The sequence below is a fragment of the Corvus cornix genome, chromosome 5 (assembly GCF_000738735.6).
Source record: "Corvus cornix cornix isolate S_Up_H32 chromosome 5, ASM73873v5, whole genome shotgun sequence".
Classification (NCBI taxonomy): domain Eukaryota; kingdom Metazoa; phylum Chordata; class Aves; order Passeriformes; family Corvidae; genus Corvus; species Corvus cornix.
The window spans coordinates 42756942-42782123 of NC_046335.1; the positions used below are offsets into that span (position 1 = coordinate 42756942).

The 25182-nt window shown below is 37.3% G+C and overlaps 1 protein-coding gene across 11 annotated transcripts in view; it reads left to right on the forward strand.

The window, feature by feature from the left end:
- LRRC4C (leucine rich repeat containing 4C) overlaps positions 1-25182 on the forward strand; it is a 505807-nt gene that overhangs the window by 439710 nt on the left and 40915 nt on the right. The gene's annotated exons all lie outside the window — the stretch shown is intronic.

Below are 25182 nucleotides of genomic sequence, written 5' to 3' on the forward strand. Positions count from 1 at the left end.
ATGTAATCTTGTTTTATTGGGTTCTTTCAATCTCACCTTCCAGGCTTAGCTACTGTGTTTGTGGAGACTCTCTTCTTACCCTGAATCCTTAACTATGGATGTTTTTCTTCCTAGCATTTCAGAAGTCCAAGGGAATGTGCAAACTAAAATCTGCCATCCCTCAGAGTAACTGTAATGCTTCTTCCTTCATGTTAAAAGGTAGAGTTGAGCCATGAAGCATCAAATCGTTATGTTTCTCTGCTGTCCCAAAAGCCCAGCTATATGGTATATTTTTGAGCTCAGTTAACTTATATGTCCATGCTATACACACATTTCTTGGTCCGCAGCTAAAATTAAGTTTGCTGAACAAACAGGCTTTGTTCATTCATCCTAAACCAATCATTTTCCATGGTACATTTTGAAATATCTGACAGGCTGACTTGCTTCTTTCTTTATTAATGTGCCTTAATGTATGCAGAGTGCAAGAAAAATAACAATGGAAAATCAAACTGGTATAAAATATAAAGGGATTTTTGATGCAAAAGCTTTCTTAAGGATCTATTCCTACACCTCATGAGACACTGAAAAAACATAGAACATTTAATGGGGAAACATTTTTTCTTTGCTCAGTATAGATGTTTTGGCTGGTTGAGTAGTAGGTTAGGCTTTCAAATGTGTCTGGGAAATACCTTTCTTTTTGTTGCTGTTGAGCTCCCTCCAGCTCCCTGACATTAATTCATTAAAACCATTCAGAGAATCCACTGCTGCAATTCACAAATTTCTTCTATGCTTCACCAGGCTCCCCCAGGCTTGACAGCTACCAGGGGACAGACCAATCTGCATTCTTGTGACATTACTGAAGGTTACATCTTTGTGTAACCTGTAGCTGTGGTGGAGAGTCCTCCAGCCCTCCCCTCTGAAAAGAACAGAAAATACTTTTTTACTTAAGAGAAGTTATAAATAGATTTGTGAGAGAAGAAAGGTTTGATATAGCAAAGAGAGGCTGTACCTCCTGCATTTATATGTGTGGTGATAGTTTTCAGCTTATGGTCTGCTTTTCAGCAATTTTCCACTCAAACGTGTTGCTAATCAATTCAACCTAGCTGCTCCAGACCTAATTTGGTTTTCTATTATCTAGTAGAAATGAGTTTGTGAGGCTTTTTTTAGTGAGAGCCCAGGAGTCTTCACAAAAAAATTGCACCAATTTGTCTTAGGTACTTTACTGTAAACAAAAGACAGGAATAGCTTGCTTATGGTTGGAACTGGTCTGAGATCCAGAGGCTCCAGCATCAGTCCCTCACTGTGTTTCAGATGTCTTCTTGGCTGTATTCCTCTACCTGCAATGTGGACAGACTCTCATGGAACTTCTGTAATGTTCCTTTGTTGATGCTTTAGTGATAATATTTTCTTGAAGGGGGAAAAGCATCTTTGCCCAGCATTTAACAGGTGTCATTGAAAGAACTTTATACGAGGTTTGAAGGGGGAAAGGGATAAAACTAGGCTAATTAAAGAAAAGCCTGGGGCAGCATGCCAATATTTGTGGGATGGTGTGCTAGCAGACCCTTCAGTCTGCTCAACAATGTGCTGAGTACACCGTAGCTCATTTGAAATGCCTTTATACTAATATGCACAGCATGAACAGTGTAGTGGGGTTGACCCTGGCCAGATGCCAGCCACCCAGCAAAGTGGCTCTGTGAATCCCCTCCACAACTGGATAGAGAGAGGAAATATAAAGAACACTTCATTGGTTGAGATAAGGACTGGGAGAGATCACTCCCCAAATACCATCAAAACAGGCAAAACAGGTTCACACTGGGGATATTAACTTAACTCATTCACTAACAAAATCAGAGCAGGATAATGAGAGGTAAAATAAATCTTAAAAACACCCTCCCCCCATCCCTCCCTCGTTCCCAGCTCTACTTCCCCCCATCCAGCAGTGCAGGGAATGGGAGTTATGATCAGTTTATCCTGGGTTGTTTCTGCCACTGCTCAGAGAGAGGAGTCCTTCCCCTGCTCCAGTGCGGGGTCCCTCCCAAGGGAGACAGTTCTCTATGAACTTCTCCATTGTGAGTCCATCCCACAGGCAACAGTTGTCCACAAAAGTCTGCAGTTTCAGTCACAAGAGCAAGTGCAGGATTCTCCACCGGGGATGGGTGAATATGGTTGTACGTTCAAAACAGAGGAAGAGAGTCTGGAAAGCAGCCCTGCAGAATGAGATCTGGGGAACTGGGTTGCTGGCAAATTGAATATGCAGTGCCCTGGTAACCAGAAGGGCCAACTGTGTCCTGGAGTGCATGAGGCACAGCATGGCTGGTTGGTCCCTCTCTACACTGCAGCCCCACCTCCAGTACTGAGTGCAGTTTTGGGGCCCTCAAAAGAAGTACACCCACCTATTATATTGTGTCCCCAGGAGGGCAGCGAACGTGGTGAAAGGTCTTGAGGGCAAGACTTGTGAGGAGCATCTAAGGTCACTTGGTTTGCTCAGCTTGGAGAAGAGAAGGCTGGGGGTGATCCCATCGCAGTCTACAACTTCCTCAAGGAAGTAAAGGGGAAGGTGCTGATCTGCTTTCTCTAGTGACCAGCAACAGGACACATGGAAATGGAATAAAGCTGCAGCAGGGGAACTTCAGACTGGAGGCTCCTCACTCAGTGGGTGGTTGGTTACTGGCACAGGCTTCCCCAGAGAAATGGTCATGGCGCTAAGCCCAAGAGAGTTCAAGGAGCATCTGGATGATGCTGTTAGTCGTATGATTTAGTTTTAGGTCATCCTGTGAAAAACAGGGAGTTGGACTTGATCCTTCCAACTTGAGACATTCTGTGGCTCTAAGAATCCAACCTCAATGCCACAGAGAATCATTTGGGTTTCAGGCTTTACACTGGGAAAAGAAGTTACAACTCCTCAAGACAGATATGGAAAAAACCTGAAATTAGAGGGGATGACATTGTGATATCTTCATCTGCAACATATTAAGTGAAGTTTGAAATTCTCCACTCTTAACACTTCCTGAGAAATAGCAAGCCTAATGGATTGATGTTTCAGTCTCTGATTCCCTGCTTAAATTGTGTTTCATGTGAACTATTCTTGAAATGCCATTTTGACTGAAGGTAGGGGAAGATAAGAGTGCTGTTTTAATATAACTTGAAATCTTGATGGTAAAAGGTAATTTATATTTTCAGTAAGAGGCTTTCATCTTCATTGGACTCTAGCGATATTGATCTGATATCAGAACTAAGTATATATCCTTGAATTCTGACCAGATTCTGCTTCTGGTGTGAATGACAAATGTTTCACATTGTCCTAGCAAATAGAGCTTTTTTCTGTGTGTTTCTTTGGCTGGTCAGTTTACAAGTGGCTGCATTTTGCTGGTCTGTTTGATCAATATTTTCTTTTGGTACATTTTAAGATGAATGGTTCTGATTTTTTAATCGCTGTGCCCCTTTAAGGGTATTTATAGTAAAGTCATACTAGTCAATGCAGGATTTGGTTTTGTTTCCTGTTTTGTAACAGCTGAGAAACCAGTTGTGTTCCATGATTTATGGAAAAGCCCAAGCCTTTCAAATTAACTGAAGTGTATACAGCTTCAGAATTAATTAAACATAATGAAAATCTCCATTCAAAAAATGAGGCATGTCCCAGAGTTTGAAACAGAACAGAAGAAATGAGACATTCAAATCAAAACAGAAGTTCTTTTCACGTAACAACAATTCCCATAACCATGTTTAGAACAAAGCTTGTCTTTTGAATGTCTGTGTGGGCAAAACTAGCTCTACACAGCTGGAGATTAATAAGACTATAGTCACAAAGTGTGAGCATGCAAAACTGGCAGTGCCCCTTGCTAGCAGGCAAGACGGCACCAAGAGGTCTCGAGGGTTTTGTCTTAGAAGAAAGAACCCTTAGAAAAAACCAAAGTCAATAACCCTTAAGACTCAAATAGAGGCAGGACAACTCAGCAGCAATTCCTTCAGTATTTACCAAAAACATTAAAGACTGTGACATGACAAGGAGAGACCACTGGATCTCTGAAATTATCTGAGAAATCAAATATGAAAGTGGTGGGTTACCAGACAGCCTTCACCTGCATTACTGAATGCCATTTAAATTACTCTCTCCACAGCTGATAACACTGTATAAAATACGTTTCTTATGTTTCATATTATTTTTGTTTAAAGAAATGAAATCCTTCTTTCATTAAAAAGTGGTTGAAAAGCTGATGCCCTTAGTGTGTCAAAATGCCAATGATTCAGTCTTTCAATTTACTTCTTTCTCTTTCTTACCTCTGTAGGGTTGGGCTTTGTTCATCTGCCATTTTTTTTCTATTATTTTTTCTCTGTTGTTGTTTAATTTCTTTCCAATTATGCTCCTCTTAGTTTGATAAATTATGATTTGCCATTTCATTTCTCAAGTTCTGTTGTGATAGGTGGCAGAAAACTGGTCACCTGATACTGAAGGAGAACAGTTTGTGGTATTTACTCTTTGTAAGACTGGATGTTCAGGCACCTTCCTCTGACTATTCTGGTTCCTGTACTGTTCCAGAATTATGTCCTGCAATTTTTAACACTTTAGTGCAAATTTTGCTTTGACTACAGTAGCATAAAACCGGGTGTGGAAGAGTTGATCTGAATACCAAATAGAAAAAAAAAAAAAAAAAAAATCCTTATTCCCTTGACATATTGGGGATTTGGAAAACATTAGTTGTTGGTTTTGCAACATAAAACTGACAGATAACAAAAAATCAGCTCCAAACTACTTTAAACTTTTTCTTGCAAAAGAGAACATATGAAAGCAGGGTGAAGGGGAAGGGAAGAATTTTCTCTCAAATGCATCCAGTAGATCACTTTTTATTGAGGTCACATTTGTATCTGCTGTAGAAGGTGAGATCTCTGTGAGTAATTGTTAACATACCAGAAATCAAATGCAAAGCATCTTTAGTTTATATCCAGTGTCTGTTGTAATATTTATCATGAAGTTATTGAAATCTGAAAGATTGAAGAACTGACAAGTGAACAGTCTGGATTAGGCAATATGATTATTAACAAAGCAAAGTGAATACACCTTACATATGCAAGGTGTCTGACTGCAGCCAGAACTCCCCAGGGCATTTAAATCCATATCAAAGTAGCTGCAGATGGAAGTTATTCTTGTGGAACCTCATACAGTGAGGGGAAGGGACAGAAATCATGTCTATATGGCCTTTGAGCCAGAGCACATTGAAAGGAATATGCATGAGGGATGTGAATGAATTGTAAGCATTGATTAGAATAGCATTTTATGGTGGGTTTTGGGGTTTATTTTTATCTCACAAATCTCTGTTTCCTTTCATTACTTAAAGTCTTAATCTCAAATTTTGCTGGGTATAACTTTTTTCTATGTAGGCCTGCCTTGTGTTGGGGAGCAAGATGCATCCCAGTGAGACGGTAGGGCTGTCTGCATTGCTAGAGATAAAAGGTCAGAAGAATATGTATGTGGAAAAGGAACTGCACCTCGAGACACAAGTGCTGAGAGTGTGTCCTACTGCTCTGTTAAGCATCGTTATGGAAACTGTGATGCCAAGTATCAGCCTTTGGGAAGGAATTCCCTCTGGCAGAACAGTTCTCTGTTCCTCCTGCTTAGAAGCAGATGGCAAAGAGGAAGCCCACATCACCAGGCAGACCTGGATATTCTGTGCCTCTATAGTCTGAAGATTGCTTTAATCCACTAAGTCATTGTTCGTTTCAGTCATGCAGATATTTGAACTGACTTAAAAAACCCCTAAAATTATTTTGAGGGTAATCCTGCACAGACGTGCTCAACTTCTCTGAATATTGCATTCAAAAATGTGATTCTATAGCAAAAGTTCATGTTTAGAAGCAGTAGAAGTGAAAAAGAGCAGGTAATTTGTTTATCTTTGCAACTTCTGTTTGATCATTTTTCCAGTTTTATAAAGAAGACACAGGTGCAGCATTAAGAAAATTGGGAGGTAGAACCTCTTCCCTACTGTCTTTGACCTGGAATCCTGGGCCATTTTCCCCACAGGAAGCTCCATTTAGTCTATTTGGGTTTATTATTGCATATCGTTATAGCTCTTTGAAGATCTGAGATACTACAATTGAAAATTACCTTAACATGTCTAAACAGAGAAAAGCTTTGTCATGGGCATTACAGAGAGGCAAGGATGGTCCTATCTCCAGTCCCATACACTGCCTTAAAAATAAAGTAGCACTTTTTACAGCAAGGGATTAATAGCTAAACTAGAAAATACTGTTCAATTGCATAAGTATCCCTATTTAGTTTTGCTAGGAATACTAAAGTTTTGGCACCACACAGTTCACTATGTTTTGAGTTGTAAGCAAGAGATCTCCCTATTTCTCCAGTCCTGATCTCTTCTAAGTATATATTAAGTATATATTTGAAGTATGTATTCAGCATTGCAACTAGCTGCTGAGTTCCACAGTAATGATTAATATTGGCAAATATCCACTAGTGACAGATGTGGGAGCCACCATAATCTATTCCTTTACTGCGGCTAAAAGTCGAATTTAAAATTAGCAGTATGAAGAACAAGGGCTCTATAAGTAGAAATTGTCATTTGATACTGAATTGCTGATCATTTAAAAATGTAGTTTCAAAAAAAAAAAAAATTTCATGGTCCAAAAAGTGAAAAATGAGGCTCGCACACTGAATTGGATTGATCTGTGTTAGCAATAACAAATTCAAACTGCATATAAACATTGTGCATCCTGGATGGTTGCAGAGTGAAATCAATGGTTATTCACTTGCTTACATCAAAATTCTTATTAACCTGATTAGCAGCAAAAGAGTAGAAAGTATATACTGGGTTTATGTTTTTGTGCAAAGTAATGACACCATTGCTGTGCCTCTGCTGTGTCAGAGTCAGGTGATCAGAGAGTGTAGCTAATGAATCTCTTGGACAGTAGGTCAAGATCAAATGATGGCTTCATCCTTTCTTAACTCCATGTTTGGGAAGTTCGGCTTCCTTGCTATTTTCTTCTGTAACATTCCCAGGCTTTTTTCCTTCTAATGGTTCTGTTCAGTCAAAATGCCACCAGAAATGTGTTTCTAATGACCTTTCCACTGTCCCAGTATAACAGGCTGATGAGATTCAAACAACAGCTGAAGGCTAATAAGAAAATGTGAATAAACCAGATGTACAGCCATTCACAATAGGCATATTTTTTATCTTTTTATTTTCTATTTCTACTTGATTAAAAAACACAATACGAATAAGGTTTTAGAAGGTGAAAAGAGAAATCAGATTTTCATGGGATTTAATCTGATGTGTGAGAAATGTAAACCTAATCTTCTATTTCTTGAACTTATTGGCATGCATCTTCCGTTCCACTTTGCTAAATGTGTTCTTCAGCTTCCTTCATTTATAGATATGGAATATTAGACATTACTTGTCTTGCTTGCCAAAGTTTCATATTTTCCTGAGTGAAGCGTGAACAGAGAATTTTCTATAGTAGAGTCTAATGCAGAATTTGGTGAGAATTTCAGAGTTAAAGCTGTAAGCTATGATGTCTACAGAATGGAATATCAAGGAGACTTTGTTCCATCAAACTTAGAACTGACTTCCTGAAAAAAAGTATTCTAGGTTCTCACAGGATATCACGTTATTCAACCCTCTATTTTCAAACTATCAATATAATCAAGGAACATGTTAAAACTAATTTAGGGATCACTCAGATGAGAATTTTTTATTAATATAATGAAGGATATAGCCTCCATTTATAGTCTCAGAAGCAGATTTCAGTGTGTTTTCTAGGAATTTGTTAATTTTGATCTCTGAACTCACCACAGAACAAACAAGAGAATAGGAAAAAGTGAATATTTTCAGAAAACAATTAACTTCAGTAAATATAGCCTTAACTGAAACCTCTTAATTCTGACGGAAAGACACTCTCTGACTTTCAAGAGGAATGTTGGAGCTTTGCCTTTATAATATGTTTCCTGTCCATTCAGGCATATGCAGATACATATACACTTGAATTTTTGTTTATTTTTTTTTTTTCATGCTAGCTTGGACTGAAAATTCTTGAGTGTTAATTAAATTGTATGCATGGATTTTGAGGATTTCCACATTCCTACAGATAAAGCATAAACTTCGAAAGTGTTGTAAACAAGTGAAGTGAAATATAGGAAGGACTCATTTAGAATGCAGAAGAGATGGGGTTTTGCTAGAATAGTTAAGTTTTATTTGGAAAAAAAATTATTAAATTACGTCAGTTCAGAGGGAAGTTTCAGAGCTGTTGACGTATGGTGCTTAGAACCACACCTGCCATACTGTCTCTTCAAAGACATCACAGTTATTATCTCCAGTGCCCTGCAGATGAAAAGGACAAATCCAGTCTCATTGTTATACATTATGTTCTTCACTTGAAAAGGCTCTGTATTCCCTAGTCATGCCTATGAATTTAGTGCAGGTAAGGAATTGAACTGGATATGTAGACAACTATGCTGATCCTTACACTTCTCTCTATATATCTTTATTAATTATTTTGAGCATTAAAATGAAACTAAATTTATGAGGTCTGTAAAACTTATTAATGGTAAGTTAAATTGGAATTTCTTAGCTTTATTATTTTATTCAAATTTTAATCATTTTTTATGATTTTTGCTGTGTTACTGCTATGAAAATTGCAATAAAAGTATGCATGCACAATCCATTAACACCTCCACTTTTAACTTTCTTCATTTTCTGAGACTGAACCAGAAATTTGCCATTCACCTTCTTTTATTCCCCTCTTCAAAAGGAAGGTAGTACATATGTAAGGATTGCTATGGTAGAAAATCCTTTATATTTCTAGTAAAATGTGGGAGGGATAGAATGGTTATACTGTATGCATCAATATAAATATTGTTATACTATTCTCAAGTGCGTGGTCATGTTTTAGTCATTCCTCCCCTTACATTCACCATCCATTCAGACCTTGCCCTATTCTTTGCAGAGGATGACTTGAAAACTGCAGACAAAGACATTTTGGGATATTTTTTGAATTCTTATCCTTGCAACTCTTTTTTTTTTTTTTAATTAAAGCACGTTTCTTGTGTTTTAGATTTAATACAATTTTTCCTGCTATTATTAGGAATTTAAAACTCTTCCAGTGCATATTTAGAACTCTCTGTATAAACAGCTGGCAATCTGTACACGGAGGGGAAGCAGACTATTGGGCTGAGCTCAGAAGTGCATTTGGAAAAGGAGGGTTCTTCCCTAGACCTGATTTTTTCCTCTGGCAGTAGGTAGTACAAAAAAGAAGGGATGTCAAGGACTAAATATTCCAGATGCCCTGACTTGTGCTGCTATTTGCATATTTACACTCTGTCAGTTTCTCTCCAAAACAAAGAGGTAAGCATTTATAATATGACATTTGGTTTAACTTGGTATTGTTTATATAAGCTAAAAGGAAAATTGATTAACTTTTTACAATTTTTTTCCTTCTGCAACTCTGATGAGGTGTTTTCGGTCTCCTTTGATGTACTCTTACTCTGCATTTAATCACTGCTTCTCTATTCACTTTGTCTTGTAGTTTTATCCTTGCAATCTTCAAGAGCCTCATCATGTTCAGTTCTTTTAAAGACCTCGTGGAAAACACTGAAAACAATTCTTCTTGGAAACAATTCTGCCATCATGTAATTGATTTTGTCTTCATTAAAATCATGATTTTTTTTATTTCTTATGTTACTGACTCACCCTGTCCTTCTCTACTACAGATGTGTACAGTAGTTTCCATATACCCTCTGTCATTCTGTCTTCCAGACTGGTGTTCTAGTTATTAATTAGTCCTTGTCCTTGCGTCCTCTAGCTCTATTTCCACTCTATCCTGATAGAGTAGTACATTTTGCTTAAGTTTATTCTGTCCTTGTTGTTTGCCCCTATGACATTTTAAGGGGTTGCATGATGAAATAGAAAGATCTATTTTAAAAGTATTCTGCCTTTACAGGAAGGCTTGTTATTAACTTGAGAGTTATAACCCGTTTTCCCAGAAATCTCTGCAGTGAGTGGAATCGTACCAGCACAATCAAATGCGTGTTCAGGGGATGGAAACATGGCTGGGGACACAGGAGGAAGGATCATCCTGAGAAAGACACAGTTACCAAGAGAAATGGCTGTGGAACAATGGTCTATTCTCTTGCCATCTCTCCTCAGATCTTTTACTTTAATGATTACATTTAGCTAACTTTCTGAAAGTTAAAGACCTTCTCAGCTCATCTGTTTTGGAGTGATCTCCACTAGTCAGTATTAACAAGTCCCCCCAGGACAGGGTAGTGAAAAACAGCTGTGCTTATTGACTTCTTCATTTTGGAGATGAACTGTTTCCAGCAATTAAAGGTAATTTGAGTTTTCTGGGAAGTGTAAAAATTGGAATAAGTAATAATAGTGTCTCTTATTTCATAGCCCTGCAGGGACTGAGCTGTTGCTCACTGATAGCTCTCTTTTTTAATCTTGCTGTGACCTCCAAGGAATTTATGACTCCCAGTCAGAGAAAACAGTACTAATCTAGTGCCCTACTTGGTCTCAGATGTCACCTTTCTGTGAATAAAATGTGTCATCTGCTCTTCTGCCTCTGTTCCTTTGGAGCACCATCAGGAGAAACGCACCTTGGAGTATCGGTATTACTAGGAGGTTTATGGCAGGAATGTGAAGCCATACATGCACAGAACTTGTTAAGCAGTTCAAGTTAACCAGGCACAAGTAGATAGAAGCCAAGGACATGAGATCAAATCGGACAGAACCTCAGAGTAAGGAATGACAAGTGATGACATAAAGATGGTGTCTTCTTACCTAGTTTTTGCTCTTAGCTATCTTTACCGTGGGTTTTACTGACAGAGATATATGTTTCATAAAATTGTGCCAAACCTGTGTTACTGTGGGAGGAGGAGCTGGCTCCTGTTCCACTGTAAGGATTGTGGCTTGTCAGGAATTTTATATTTGGGGGGGGGATGATGTAAGGTGCTGAAAACTGTTGGGCTTGGTTTCCAATCTAGAGTTTGTGATCATATTACTTACAAAGGATGGGCACTCTCCCCATCAGTGGACAAAAATGACTGCAGTTTCTCTCTCTTTTTTTTTTTTTTTTTGTTGGTTAGCTGCTTTGCTTTGCTTTGTTTTCACTCAAATTACACACTGAGGGATATAGGTTTAAAAGCATGCTTAATTTTTTTCTCAGCAACTTTTTGGAGCTGATCCCAATCTGGCTTCGTCTCAAATGTTCTTACTGCTATTGCTTATCAAAGTAAATTGTTAGTAAGTTTTAAGCTCTTTCAGGTGCTGCGAGACATCCCTCAATATCAGAGTGTGGGCTTGGTATAGTGAAGTAAAATGAGGCATATTCACTGATTTTTTTTCAAGTTTATAGTAGGGGAAAATTTGATACTTACGTGATATAACTATAATTTGAAATTAGTTTAATCATACAGTATTTACCTTCTCAGTTTTAAAGAATACAAGGGATTTTTCTTCTCTTATGTTTTATTTCCTGGTTTCTTTTCTGTCATTGTGTTCATTCATATGATATGTTCACATAACAAATGAATTTGACAATTTCTGCTACTACAATCCATATGATGTGAAAAGTGTTCCAATATAACTTGGAGGGAACAGGAGAAAACCTCAAGAAAATCAGACAGAAAGATTAAACCTTAGACCAAAGTCAGCTCCTGCAGGGCATTGTACCACTCCAACACATCCCTCATTTTTGACAAAACTTCATGTGCCTTTCCATTAAATACCTGTTTTTTATGACCCCCAGAGCATTCACAGAAGTTTTGTTGTACCACTTCAAGTAATAAGAATAACTGATACTGTGAGGGCCTATGTACTTTTAGGTTAAGTTTCAAGTTGTGAGGCTTTAGGGTGACCAGTGCTTTCCAAAATTCAGATCTCTAACTTAGTGTGGCAAGCTGTAACTTTTTATGTCTGAAGGCTCAAATATTTGACATATTATAAATGTATGAGAAAAGCTAGCTGCTTTTGAAACTAAGATTGTAGAAAAATATTTTGAAATAATCTTCCCAAATGCATTTCATTCCCTCTGGTTATAGAGCCCCTTTCACTCTGAGCTCAGAAACTACCTGGACATGTACATAACTGAGAAGTTAATCAGTAGTGCTGCTTTGCTTATGACCCTCACATGCAAAAAGCTGGCTGTTGGGGATCTAGAGCCTCTAAGATGAATGATGAAAAAAATAAGAGGTAGTGTTAAAAATACTGTGATTTACCTTGTTTTTTTCTTTTGGATGACACAAGACAAACTGATATGGAAACTTTGATTTTATATTGGCATCTTAGCGGTAGCTTCCTTTAATGCATGTCTTCAAAATGTGAGATGTTTTGAAGAGAAACTGTGACCAGACTTATCTGGACAGTAAGCAGCAAGTGATCAATGGTGAATATCTAGAACTGAAAAGAATGGGAAAGACAGCAAGTGGAAGAAAGCAAGATGAGCATTTGTAGTGTTTGTTAAAGAGCTCTGTGGTAATCAGGTTTTAGAGATTTGGAATTTTCAAATTTTAGCTGCTTTCTTAAGTGATGTATGCAGTGTGGGAGATGCAATTACATTGCTGCAAGCAAAACTGCAGCAAAAATATATGCTGTAGATAAGTGTTTAAAATGACAGTGGTGCGTGCACAGAAGAAACCTGACAAGTTGTGAAAATTGGAACTGTATCGCTATATCACTTCTTCCATGATATTCTGGGAACTATGTTAAAAGGAAACAGGAATAATCCTAATGAAACATGATCTTTTCTCTTTGCCAAACTACTAGAAACTGAATCTGACTGGCTGCTGCACTGATGACATTTTTTAATCCAATTTAATGGATTCCAGCATTTGTCTGGGCAGCTGTTGTAGCCTCCCATTGATTGAAACCTATATCATCTTTTTATCTGCCTGTTTTACATTACAGTTATCATCTCCATCTCATTTTACCTCTTGTGATCAGGTGGCTATCAAGCAAATGTCTACTATGAAAATAATCCAAATAATACATGTAATTTCCTGTAATGATTCAACGGCACCTCCAGTTCACATTAGGCTGTTGTCTCAGTTGATAACTAAATCACACTTCAGAGATAGAACTTGTTATTTATTTTCCATGTTTTCCAGGCTCAGTATGCTCATTGCTCCTCACCGAGTTTTGATCCTTTATTACACTTACTTTTAAATCTGTGATGGTCAAAACCCTCTTTCATAGATAGAACATATATTTTTTCTTACTGTCTTATTCATAAAAGAAAGTTGAAGTCTCAATCCATAGTCTTCAAGGGAACTGAGAGGCCCAACCTTTTCTTTTACCACTGTTTTGTACAAGCACTCTTGAGTATGCCACTTAAGCTGCCCATGCCTAAGTTTAATGGTGTTTAAATTGAGTACCATAATACTTAATTCACTGGATTATTGTGATCTAGTTAATTAATCCTTTGAAAAATCCTTTGAAGTTCCCATTTATAAGGTTCTTTATAAATATGCAATAGTCATAGCAATAAATTTATTTTATTTCCTGGGTTTCAACCCAGTATCTTACGGATTTGGGAATGCTACTTTGTATTACTCTTCCCCCACATAGAGCTTCCTTTCATGGGTCATGACTAAGTTCTTTCACATCTCAGATCTACCTCTATGTAATGATTGTTTCTTGTGCATAGATGTATCAAAGAGAATTTTAAAGATTTGTTATTCATATTCCATATGAACCACTGGAGTCTTTCTAAAATAATCCTCTTGAAAAATGTAGACTATTTTCCTTTCAACCTTGTATGCAGTTTAGAAGCATGCAGTGAAGATGTGCTGTTTGCACGTGAGGGATACTTCCTGCACTGAGAGTCTTAAAGAGGCCTGAACACGTGGAGTGTTATTAATACTGTTTGGTACCGTAAAATATTACCATACAGCACTCCAGGTGGAGTCTCAGCAGAGCAGAGCAGAGGGGCAGAATCCCCTTCCTTGCCCTGCTGAGCACAGTGCTCTGGATGCAGCCCAGGATATCTTTGGCTTTCTGGGCTGCGCACGCACATTGCTGGATCTTGTTCAGCTTTTCATCCACCAGTACCCCCAGCCCTTCTCAGCAAGGCTGCTCTCAATCCTTTCATCCCCCAGCATGTATTGACACCAGGGGTTGCCCTTACTCAAGTGCAGGAGCTTCCACTTGGCCTTGTTAAACTTCATGAGATTCACATGGATGCAGTACTGCAGCAAATTGTCCATTTCAATTTCCTTTCTATATTAAAATCTACTCCAGTTTTGTATGAGACAAGAATCTTATCTCACAATGTAGGGACATCTCATAAATAAGTAAAAATGTGGCTGTACTCAGTACTTTTAAGATCAGGACCCAAGAGTGGCATCCTCATCCTGTGTTAGAGCAAAATACTGCATTTTATTTATATCTTATTTAGACTCTTAGCTTGCCTTAATTTCAAATTATTCCATTAGCAAGTTCATGAGAATGAAGAACTAGGACAATTTAACAGCTGAAGTGGCTTTGCAGAAAATTGCCAAGTTATTGGCATCACTGACAATTTGCCTGGCACTGTTATACCTAATGTAAGATGACTAACTTCATTAAGGCTGAAATATTAGCTGTAGGAGGGGCAGACGACTGAGGCTATAGTTCTTTACTCAAGTACTGCTTAATCACTTCTATTTATCAGTCAAGAAAGGATTAAATAATATTTAATTATCTATACAAATATAGTTGACACCAATTTATGTGTGCTTATGAAACTAAAAGAACAGAATAGGCAGAACCTTCCTAATATGCCTGAGAACAATATTAACATTACTTGAGTTTAGGGAATAAAATGGGGAAAATATTAATAGACTGTCAGAGAATAACACTTGTAATACTATAGTAAGAATTATTCTGCATGTCTTTCACATGCCTTTACAAATATTGGCAACACAGCATCTGCAAACTTTAATTATATCCTCACTGCTCCACTGAGAGTTAACATTTTTAACCCTGATGAAATGAAAACTCGTGTAGCAGTATTTTTTTAATAGAACTTCAAACTGCCTCCTAGTCTTGGAAAAAACCCCAGAAAAACCAGAACAGTCTTTTTTTTTTCTATATTTATATTTAATTTGCAGTAATACCTCAGGCGTTTTAAACATTTACTTATGTAACCATGTAAAACACTGGGATCAGTTTATAGCATGATCAAAATAAGTATGAATTCATGAAGTCTAGAATTTAGGAAGTGTTTTATAACAGATTAGAATAAATTCTAAAATTCAGCCTTTTATCCTTTAGCTAAATAGTCTCAACTAACACATTGCTACTTGCAGGTGTAATTCAGTTTTATAGCAAGAATATAATTGTTTTCGCCATGGGGTTCATATGATAGTTCCACAAGTAGTTCCATTAGTTGTTGGAGGAATATATGTGATATGAAAGTTTTGAATATTTTTCTCAGTTTTCTGTAAATTAGGAAGTAATCAATCAAAGAATAAACAAGAGATTGATTTTATTGTATCAAGGCTCAGATTTCTGGAAGTGCTTATATAGTAACATCTCTAACGGGTGCTGATGGCTGGGCCTAGGAAAAAGCATCTGTTTTCAAAATTCTGACCCTGGTTAATTCTGTGAAAGCCTGCAGGGATTGAGAGACATTAGAAATACTGCAGCTTGAACCTTGATCTTTCGCATTTCTTTCTTCTAATAGCTCTATATTAAATACAAAAGATTTTTTAAAATGGAAAAATACTGCTAAAGAGATGATAGATATTAAAAAAATAGAGAACATGAGGAAACACCATGCAATTGGTAGTTTAATTTCTAAGTCTTTCTACTCTGGTTTTATTATTCTCTGTATTTAAATATTAATAGAGTCAGTGCTACTTAAGCAAAATCATTCGTATAATCTCACTAGCCTACATGGCATCAAGGCAGAATGAACTTCAGCTCTCTAAGAGAGCAGGAGATAACAGTGCAGCATGACACAGAAATGATTGAATTTGCCAGCAGTGTTTGTGCAATGCTTGCTAATTTACAAGGGCATTTTCAAATGATTCAGTGGCTGGGATCCCTTGGGGGCAGTTCTCTTGGGCACTGAAACTGAATCAATGTTTAAATGGTTTTACTTTTGGAGTAGCTTAGAAAAATCGTAAGTAAATAGATTTTTTCATAATTAATACAGCAACTGTAAATCATGCAGGCATCATTTGCTCTTCGAAAGGAGAGAAAACTGTTCTCATTTGGCTGGGCATTTTGCACTGTGTTTGTTAAAACTGTGAAAAAATGTAAAATGCAGGTTGCTGAAATAAGATGAGTCCAAGTACTCACTGATCTGGATGAATCAACTCCCCGTTTAGTAAATAATGCATCTGCTGTGGAGGAAAGAAATTGAGCTGTCAGTCAGAGATCTGAATTCTGCCTGTTTTGCCACTGATGTGCCCGTGTCAAGGCATCCCACCTTTCCCTGCTTGAGGTCTGCTTTTGCTAGAAACAGGAGAGGCAATGACCCCTTTCAAAAGAATATCCAAGTAAATAATTTTGAAGTCACAATGTGTTATTTCCATCACTTAAGTGTTCCCTCCAACCTCCAGGAGCTCCTATTGTTATTTTCCTTTGTAACATCCCCAGTATGTTTTAAAATATGACTATTAATGATCTGCTGCAGTGCCCACATTTCCATAGAAAAGCATGAAGAGGATTGCTGTGCTCCGGTAAATGTACTTTTACTGTGTACTTGCAGGCTGCTAGACATTTGCCATGTTAGTGCAATAAATACCTGTGCTCACTTGAAGGCTATAAAATCTAATAAAGACAGAATTTGAGGGCTTGATGTCTCCTCTCATAACAGGAAGGAAGGTGACATTTTGGCGAAGACATAGGGTATGAGCAAGAGACAAATCTCCTGTTCTTGCCTTCTTGATTTCATGTATGTTATTGGAAGTCTAGACAAAGTCAAATAAAAAGTCTTTATTAATTAGACAATGACTTTGGTAGGTTGTTGGCTTCAGTGAAACTGCTCAGACTTCATCTTTGCTAGTTCTCAGCCATGGTCTATATTAACTCTTTTTTTTTTTAAAAAACCTTTCTCACTCTATAGAAGATAATATTATAAATAGCATATTTATGGAGTACTTGATGATTTAAATGTTTTTTCTCTTAAATAATCTCTGGAAGGAAAGTTATAAAATTCAATTCTAAAAGCCTGTAGGGAGTTAGAAACCCCAAAATGGCAATCCTTTGTAATCAAAATGAGGTAAATGTATTTTTCTCTTTGGCTTCTTTCTAATGAACTCCTCAGATTTTAAACATTGCAGAAGGGGTTCCTGGAACAAGTTGCCGAGTGCCTAAAGAAGCACACTAGAGAATTCAGAAAAATGGAGATGTTTCCTCTGTCCAATATGTAGCAAAACGTTAGAAAGTTAAGCCATTGCTCTTGCTAAAGAAGTAGCTCAGGGTTCAGGATATGAAGACTCTTAATTGACTCTTTATGGTGGTGCTATTGCCTATTTTACATGCCCTTCCAATTCCTTGAATTTTCCTTGACTGCCCTAATTGTGAAGTAAAGAAAAATTCTCACAGGGTCCTTTGGCTGAATCTGCATCAGGCCCCTCAGCTTCTGCCAGTTTAAATGCTTTAAAACTTTACAGGTTTACCCAAGGAAGCTCCTTCCCCAAATCTGTGCCCTTGACACCATCCAATAATGAAATTTCTAGTTGTACTAAACTTCTGAAACAGCAGGCAACTTCTGTCTCTGAACTAATGCTTCTTTTTGTTAGGCTATCACCTAGAGAAAAGCTGCAACTTTTTTTTTTTTTTTTTTGGAAGTTTTTTTGTATATCCTTCTTAAGATACGGTTTTTGGATTTGGGTGGTTGGTTTGAGGTTTTTTGGTTGCTTTTTTTTTTTTTTTTTTTGCATTTAGACAATACCAGTCAGTTCATCCCCTTGTACAAATAACTCAAAAGTAAAACTAAAGAACTGAAAGGGCTGCTAGGAATTGAGTAGCACTGATGATTAATGGCCTGCTGCCTCTGAAAACTGCAAGTCAGATATGAAATTCCTTTGATAACAAAACTGAAATTTCATATTTGAATTCATATAGGAATTCAAACATATTACTATTTGTGCATGCTTTCTTCCTGACATACACACTAACTTTCCATCAAAATTTTTGTTGATTGCTAAAATGCTTTCAATTAAAAGGGTTGTGTTGTAATTTCTGTTGCTGTGACAGCCTTTGGAGCTTATGAAACGACACTGGATTTGACAGGAACCTCAGATACCGGGGCTAGATATACCCACAACGGTTAAGATTCAAATTAGAGTATGTCAGTCATGTTTGGGGAGATAGTAGTAAACATATTGAACTAATCTCAGAAGAAAGATGGTTCAAAACCAGCTGATGCTTCCCAGGAACAATTATGAAGTTTGAGAATATAATTATGGGTAGCGCTCCTGAAGACTGATTTGGCTGAAAAGTCTGTGTAAAAATATAAGCTTTTAATTTTTCTTTTTTCTTCTAGTCTTACCTCCTATTCTCTTCACGCTGAAGTGAATTTCATTAGATCTTTACTTTAGAACCTACTTTTATTTATTTCAGGTTTATAAAACGTATTTTCTGTTTCTGGTTTTGGCTTTAGAGGCACAGTGTGAGAATCATTATACTTGGACTTATGGAAATACTTCCATATGAATTTTCACTGGAAATCTCTACCCAGGCAAATGGCTGCAAATGTCCTCTTTGGCAGAAGATATTTCTCTCAGTTGGAGGTTATTGCTATGTATCTTTCACAGTAGTGAGAAGTTTGGAAATAGTCAAACAATTAGGGAATATGTGGCAGCAGTGTGTGATCATAATTAGTGGCTAATTTCTTCCATTTTTAAGATGCCACTCTATAAAATAATGGGGAAACTGTGCTGGCTCCAGGGCAATTTATACTGCAGCAGTGTACAACTGGTCACTAACTAGGAGTGACACCAGGCAGAGCCATGCCTTAGAGTTTTAATCCACATCATTAAACAGCTGGAGTTTTGCCCACAAGTTAGAGCAGAAAACATGCTGGAGAGCTTGGGTCATGGATGTGCTCCTGATTTTTTAAATGGGATTAAACAAATCATCCTTCCTCTGTCCTCACTTTTAAGGTCAATTTTGGGGTAAGATTCTTTCATCATTAGCACCATGATTTGGACTTCCAGATGTTACTGCAATATATGCAATGCCTATGATGAAAAATGTCATAGTTAACCATTGCATAAGAAACATTGAGTGTAAAGTATACATTAGCCTTGATTGAAGAGACTAGTCTTCAGTCAGTAAGACCTATGTATTATTGTTCAGATAGATCTAAGAATATATTTTATCTGTCTCCAACCATGTTATCAATCTAGACTGTTAAATCTTTCCTCAATGGATACAGTTGTTGTTTTTTCTTATAATTGGAAAAATTGTGGAGAATAGTTTTCCCTGATCTTCTTTTCTTGTTAGATGAGTCATTACCAGAGTTATAGAAATTAGTCATGTATTTGTTTTTATTTTCAGAATAGAGATAGGCCTTAATGAAAAAGAAAATTTTACTGGCTTTAGAGTTAAGGGAGAGCACAAGGTAGTTTGTGTAAATCTCGTTGTAGCTCATTACTTTTAAACAATAGAAACAAGGGGGATTTATGGAACACTAGAGATATACCAGATCTATATGTCTGGCTTTGACTATGGAACCATGAAGGCGGCCATTCATTTGAATCATTCAGCCCAGGTTTTACACTAGCCTCAAATGTGCTGAGTCAAGACTGTAGGAGCTGAGCAAGCTTGGCGAGAGCAGTCATGTGAAGCAGAGCTTATTGCTAAGACTCAGGCACTTCCAAATTACAGTCTTACATACCCAGAGCAACTTAAGATACACAGCCAAGTCTCTGCTAGACTCCTTGGAAAATCATAGCTTTAATGTAATTAAGCAGCATAGTGAGCTCCATTCGCCTTGATGGTGCGAGTCTCACGCACCTCGCTGACAGTTTCACTGTGTTGCTGCATTATGTCTCTACTTTGATTAGGCCCAGATACATTTAATTAGCAGGTTGTTTGATCAATTAGATAATGAACCCTAAAGTCACCTTCTTGCTTAGATGTGCTTTGAACAACAATTTTAATCTTAGTGACAGATCCTGGAGAAAGGAAAGAGGAGAAACCAATGTAATTAAGATGTGAGCAAACACAAATGCCTATATGACTCTGGAGCACGAAACTAAAAATACTTTGAACTCTGAAACGTAGAAGACATTGAGTTCAATGAATGTAAACTCCAAGGTTTTCAATTGACTTATCATTTGATTATATCTATGATGAATAAGAGAAAGATATTTGAAAGTGTCTTTGCTCCCACTTCATTGATTTTTCTAATGCCAGAGTTAGGCTAATACTGAGTCAAAATTTTATGTAGTTTCGTGCTTATGTAGCACTGTCATAAAATCCTTCTGATTTTGTAATAAATAGTAGTAGGTAAAAAAACAAAAATGAGAAAAAAATACAACCCAACTGAAACCAAAAAACCCATGACCATTTACTAGAAAACCCTTACTAGCAAAATTCTGACACAGTGGGATGGAAAGAGATGGAAGTTCCCCTTCAGACAATCAGAAATTGCATCAACTTTGTTGAATTTGTGGAATTTGGAATAAGAATGGATCAAGGTTCCTCTTGGCTTGTGAGATTATGAGAAGGCCACATTACGCCATGTAATGAAAATAAACGCTAGGGGGAAAAAAAAGTGAGTTTTTTCAGGAATTGGCTTCTCTCCCTATCTTTAGGTTTTGCTTTGCTTCTGTATTTTTGCTTTGCAACTTCAGCTTCTCCATCTGGAAGATGTTCTACTATATTGAATCTTGGGGTATAAGTAGAGAATTAGTATTTAATGCAAAAGAAGTTGCAGTGGCAATTAATATGTCAATTCTTTAATAGCTATAGTGACTATATCAAGGATTCAAGCATGGATCAAATTCCAATGCCGGCACCAAAATTTTGGCCAAATACATAAACAAGGAACAAAGAACAATTTTTTTTTTTTTTCCATCTGTTCAAAGTTATTTAAGAGGTAGAAACAATCTAGAAGGTGTGGGAATGACAAACAAGAATTTGTATGTGTGCATACAAATGTGTGCACGTGTTGGAATAGATTTGTTTATAGCATTCGTGTGTCAAATATTTCTGTTTGTTGTGTTTTCTTGTCATGAATGTTAACTTTGAAGCACTCTTAGTAGGGAAAGGTATTCACTCTTTTCTATTCATCTAATTTTACCATGTAGCGCTGGCAGTATGTAAGCTGTTCAAAACTAGAAAAATGAAGTGTTTCTGTCTGCATTATTGGTGAATAGTGAGGAATCCTGTTATTACTTAGGTATTTTGCTTGTAGTGTGGTAGAGCATGGTGTATTGTCTGGTAGAGTTCCAGTGGAAATACTTGATAGAATTTTTCTTTCAGACTCCTAGACAATCTGTATAGTTGTTTAGTATTTTGCTCTTTTATTGGAAAACACCTCTACTGACTCAACAAATTTATACACTGCTTGAATTAAGAGAGATTTCTTGAAGTTTGCGGTTCTTATTTTTTCAAATATTGGACTTAAAGGAAATTATAAATGTAACTAACTGGTACCATTAGCATTAAAACATCCCACTCCAATGCAGATATCAATCCAATAAGAACAAGATTAACTATGTTCTCTTGACTCCACTGCCATCAATGTATGATTGAGGCTTCAAGAGGTTTTTTCTTGAACGTTGCTCACACTTTGTGGGATGTGTCCTCCATTTTCTTTTTTGTGCTTTAGTCACACACTTGTTTTTGTATTTAAGTCCCAAATTCTTGCAGAAAAGCAAAATGGCAAATCCCCATGTCTAACAAAGTCTGGTTTGTGTTGGTTCTTTCCATTTTTCTTCTCCTATCAATCTGCTACCCCCTTTTTCATTCCAGTAGGACAATTAGTCCTTTGGAAATTCTGGTCAACGTATTTCTTATAATGTATGATATTGTTAATATTCCTGGTCTCCAGCTACCTAACAGGAACAAAAGAATGATCTTTCCAAGTCAGACCAAAGGTCCATGTACCTCAGTATATTTTTCCTGTAGTAGCACACAGCAGATATATAGGAAAGTTTATAGGAAAACATAAGATTATTATTATTATTAATGTATTTCTTTTCAACTTAAAACTTTGTTGGGATGCTATTTCTGTGATACTCTTGATAGTTTGTCATTCTGCTAGCTTGTGTCCTCAGTTTTTGATGCAAGGTCATCCAGGTAACTCCTTTTATCATGATGAGTGCCCCAACATAAGGGTGGTGATACTGGCTCAGGTATTCTTTCTCCTATAAGGAATTATATGAACACACCCGAGTCTTAGAGCGTGTCAACTGTTTATGCATCCTCCCTGGCTAGGTATTTGTCAGTCTCTGACTCTTTTCAGTTCAGATTCATTTCTGAGCCTGAAGTAGATTTATATTTAATAAATCATATTGGTTTACTCTTCCAAATACTTGTCTAGCATCCATTTGTATAACTACATGCTTTCTGAAAAAGTATTCATTTTTGTGTCTTGATGCATACACTTTTTATTTTCTAATGCTTATACAGAGAGATGAAGCAAAACCTTGACACAGTGCTCCAAGTGAGGCCTCACCAGGGCAGAGTAGAATAGCAGGATCACCTCTCCCAGCGTGCTGGCAGTGCTGTTCCTAATGTGCCTCAGGAAACTATTGGCCTTTTTGCCTACTCCTGGTCATGGACAGGTTGTTTTCTACCAGGACCCCTAGGTCCTTCTCCACAGAGCTGCTTTCCAAGAGCTCAGCCCCCAGCCTGTCCTGGTGCCCAGGAGCAGGAGGCTGCACTTGCCTTGGCTGAATTTCAGAAGGTCCCTCTCTGCCCATCTCTCTAGCCATTGAGGCCTGCCGAAGGGCTGCACAGCCCTCTGGGGTATGGGCTGCTCCTCCCAGCTTTGTGTCTGCAGGGAACTCGCTGAGGAGGCATCTCCCCGTCATCCAAGTCAGTGATGAAGTTAACACTGAGCCCAGTATTGAACCCTGAGGGACATCACCAGTGATAGGGCTCCAACCAGACCCTATGCTGCTGATCACAGCCCTCTGAGATCTGCTATTCAGTCAGTTCTCAAACCATCTCACCATCTACTCATCCAGTTCACACTTCCTGAGCTTGCCTATGAGAATATCACAGTGTCAAAAGCCTTGTAGAAGTAATGGATTTAAAGAGGGAATGGCAAAGCTTTTGTTTTCCATTCTTTCCCTAATAATTCCTGACGTTAATACGCTTTTTTGACTGCTATAAAATTGTTTTCGTAGAGTTATCCACTGTTATGTCACAATCTTCCTCTGCAGAGCTGTTTCCCTGCATTGCAGAATGCATTTATCTGAATTGTCCTTGCCATCCCGCTGACCATCCCATTCTTCCTACATGTGCCTATCCCTTTCTGCAGTAAAACTGTCTGGATGATGAAAGTCATTACCTCAAAAAGAAATAATAAGAGAAAAGAAATGAATTGCAGAGTAAACTTCACAAATTCCATGTTTACTAGGAAGTCTAAGATACTATTTCAAGCTAACTAAAGTGAGAAAAATAACTAAAACATTAAGATTCCTGAGCTGCTCTGGAAACCTGCATTCCTTCTTGCATAAGCTTGAGTGCAAAGATGAGCAACAAGTATTTTGGAGAATCAGCTTAAGCCAGACTTACGGAACTTCAAAGGAACATGCTCCATGACCACCAGGTCCCTCACTCTGCAGCAGGCAGAGAGAGATGGTCTTAGATAATGTCTCTAAACAGGGCTGATGCGCTTTCTGGACTTGCCACTCCACTGGAAGCTCTGGCAAATTTGTCTTATTGCCAAGGATTTTGTGAAAAAAATAATGTCTTGTAAAATTCCTGACCAGTCTTATTATTCAGCCCGCTAAGCATAAAATCAAAACTAGGAGGTGGCCATTAACTCTCAGGGAAGTCTGTCTTTATTTTATTAAAAAACAGAAAAAACCAGTGAATATTTACACATGGACTGTAGCAATTTCTGCAGCAAATTCCAGTATGTATACGTGTGGCCGGTAGGGATTTTAAAGAGCAAAAAGTATCATATCTGACTGCAGGATGGTAAAATAATTTGACTCTTAAAAATAATACCTCATTATAAATCATAAGAATTGTCAATAGCAGCACCAGGACTCACCAAAGCAGGTAACTCATTATCATGACCTAAATAGAACAGGAGTGGCTCTGTTAAAAAGAAAAGACTAAGGCATCCTGAGAAAGGACAAACACCATCAGCTAAGTTTGAGGAGGTCTATATAGAAACATTCATATTTTTAAGTGCTAAGCAAATTTATTACATTTTGTGCAATAATAAAGCCTAACCACAGGAAATACATGAATTTTGAACTCTGCCTTGTGTATAGGGAATCCTGGGAAACATGCCTGCTCACACAGTGTTACTAATAATAGCTTAAATTATTAAAGCTGACATAATTTTTACAGCTAATGCATGTGCGCTTTGCAGTCTGCACTTTCTTCAGCTTGGACAAGGAATAAGCTCCAATAAGGTTTTGTTTCTGCAGTTCATGTGCCAACATAATGCTGTTATTTGTGATCATAGCTCTGCAGGAAAATGTTAAAATACAAAGAAAAAAAAGGTGAAAAAGAGGCAAATAATCCTTTGTGTTAAAATTAAATTTTCTGTTGACAGTACATTCCTGCAATAGTTCTTTCTTTACTGGAAAAGATAAATAACTAAAGAATTCACATTTAAATATGTGTCAAGTGGCTTTGATAATCTCATTATTAAGATTGGCATTGCTCTTCAAGAACTTTCTAATAAACAAAATTTAATTTTTTTTGTATGTGGGAAAAACCCTGTATTTTAAACAGATCTTAAGTGTTAAAGGGATTTATGAATACAAGTAATTAAAAAAAAAATGCTTTGTCTTTGAGCTCAATAGAAAGGGAACTAGCAGATATAAAAAAAAATAATTTTGTCAATAATTTCTGAACTTTGCTACGTTTTTGAATGCTTAAATCTTATTTGTAGCCACCATCAATAAAATAGCTTTAAAATACATTTTGAGCATGTTCAGGTATTTGAGTTTGGTTTCTAAGAGTCGACTTTAGAACAATAAATAGCTTAGTATTTGGGAACTGGGCATTGATTTTAATGAATGGGGTAAGTGTAAATTTGTAAGCTGGCTGGGGTAAGTGTAAA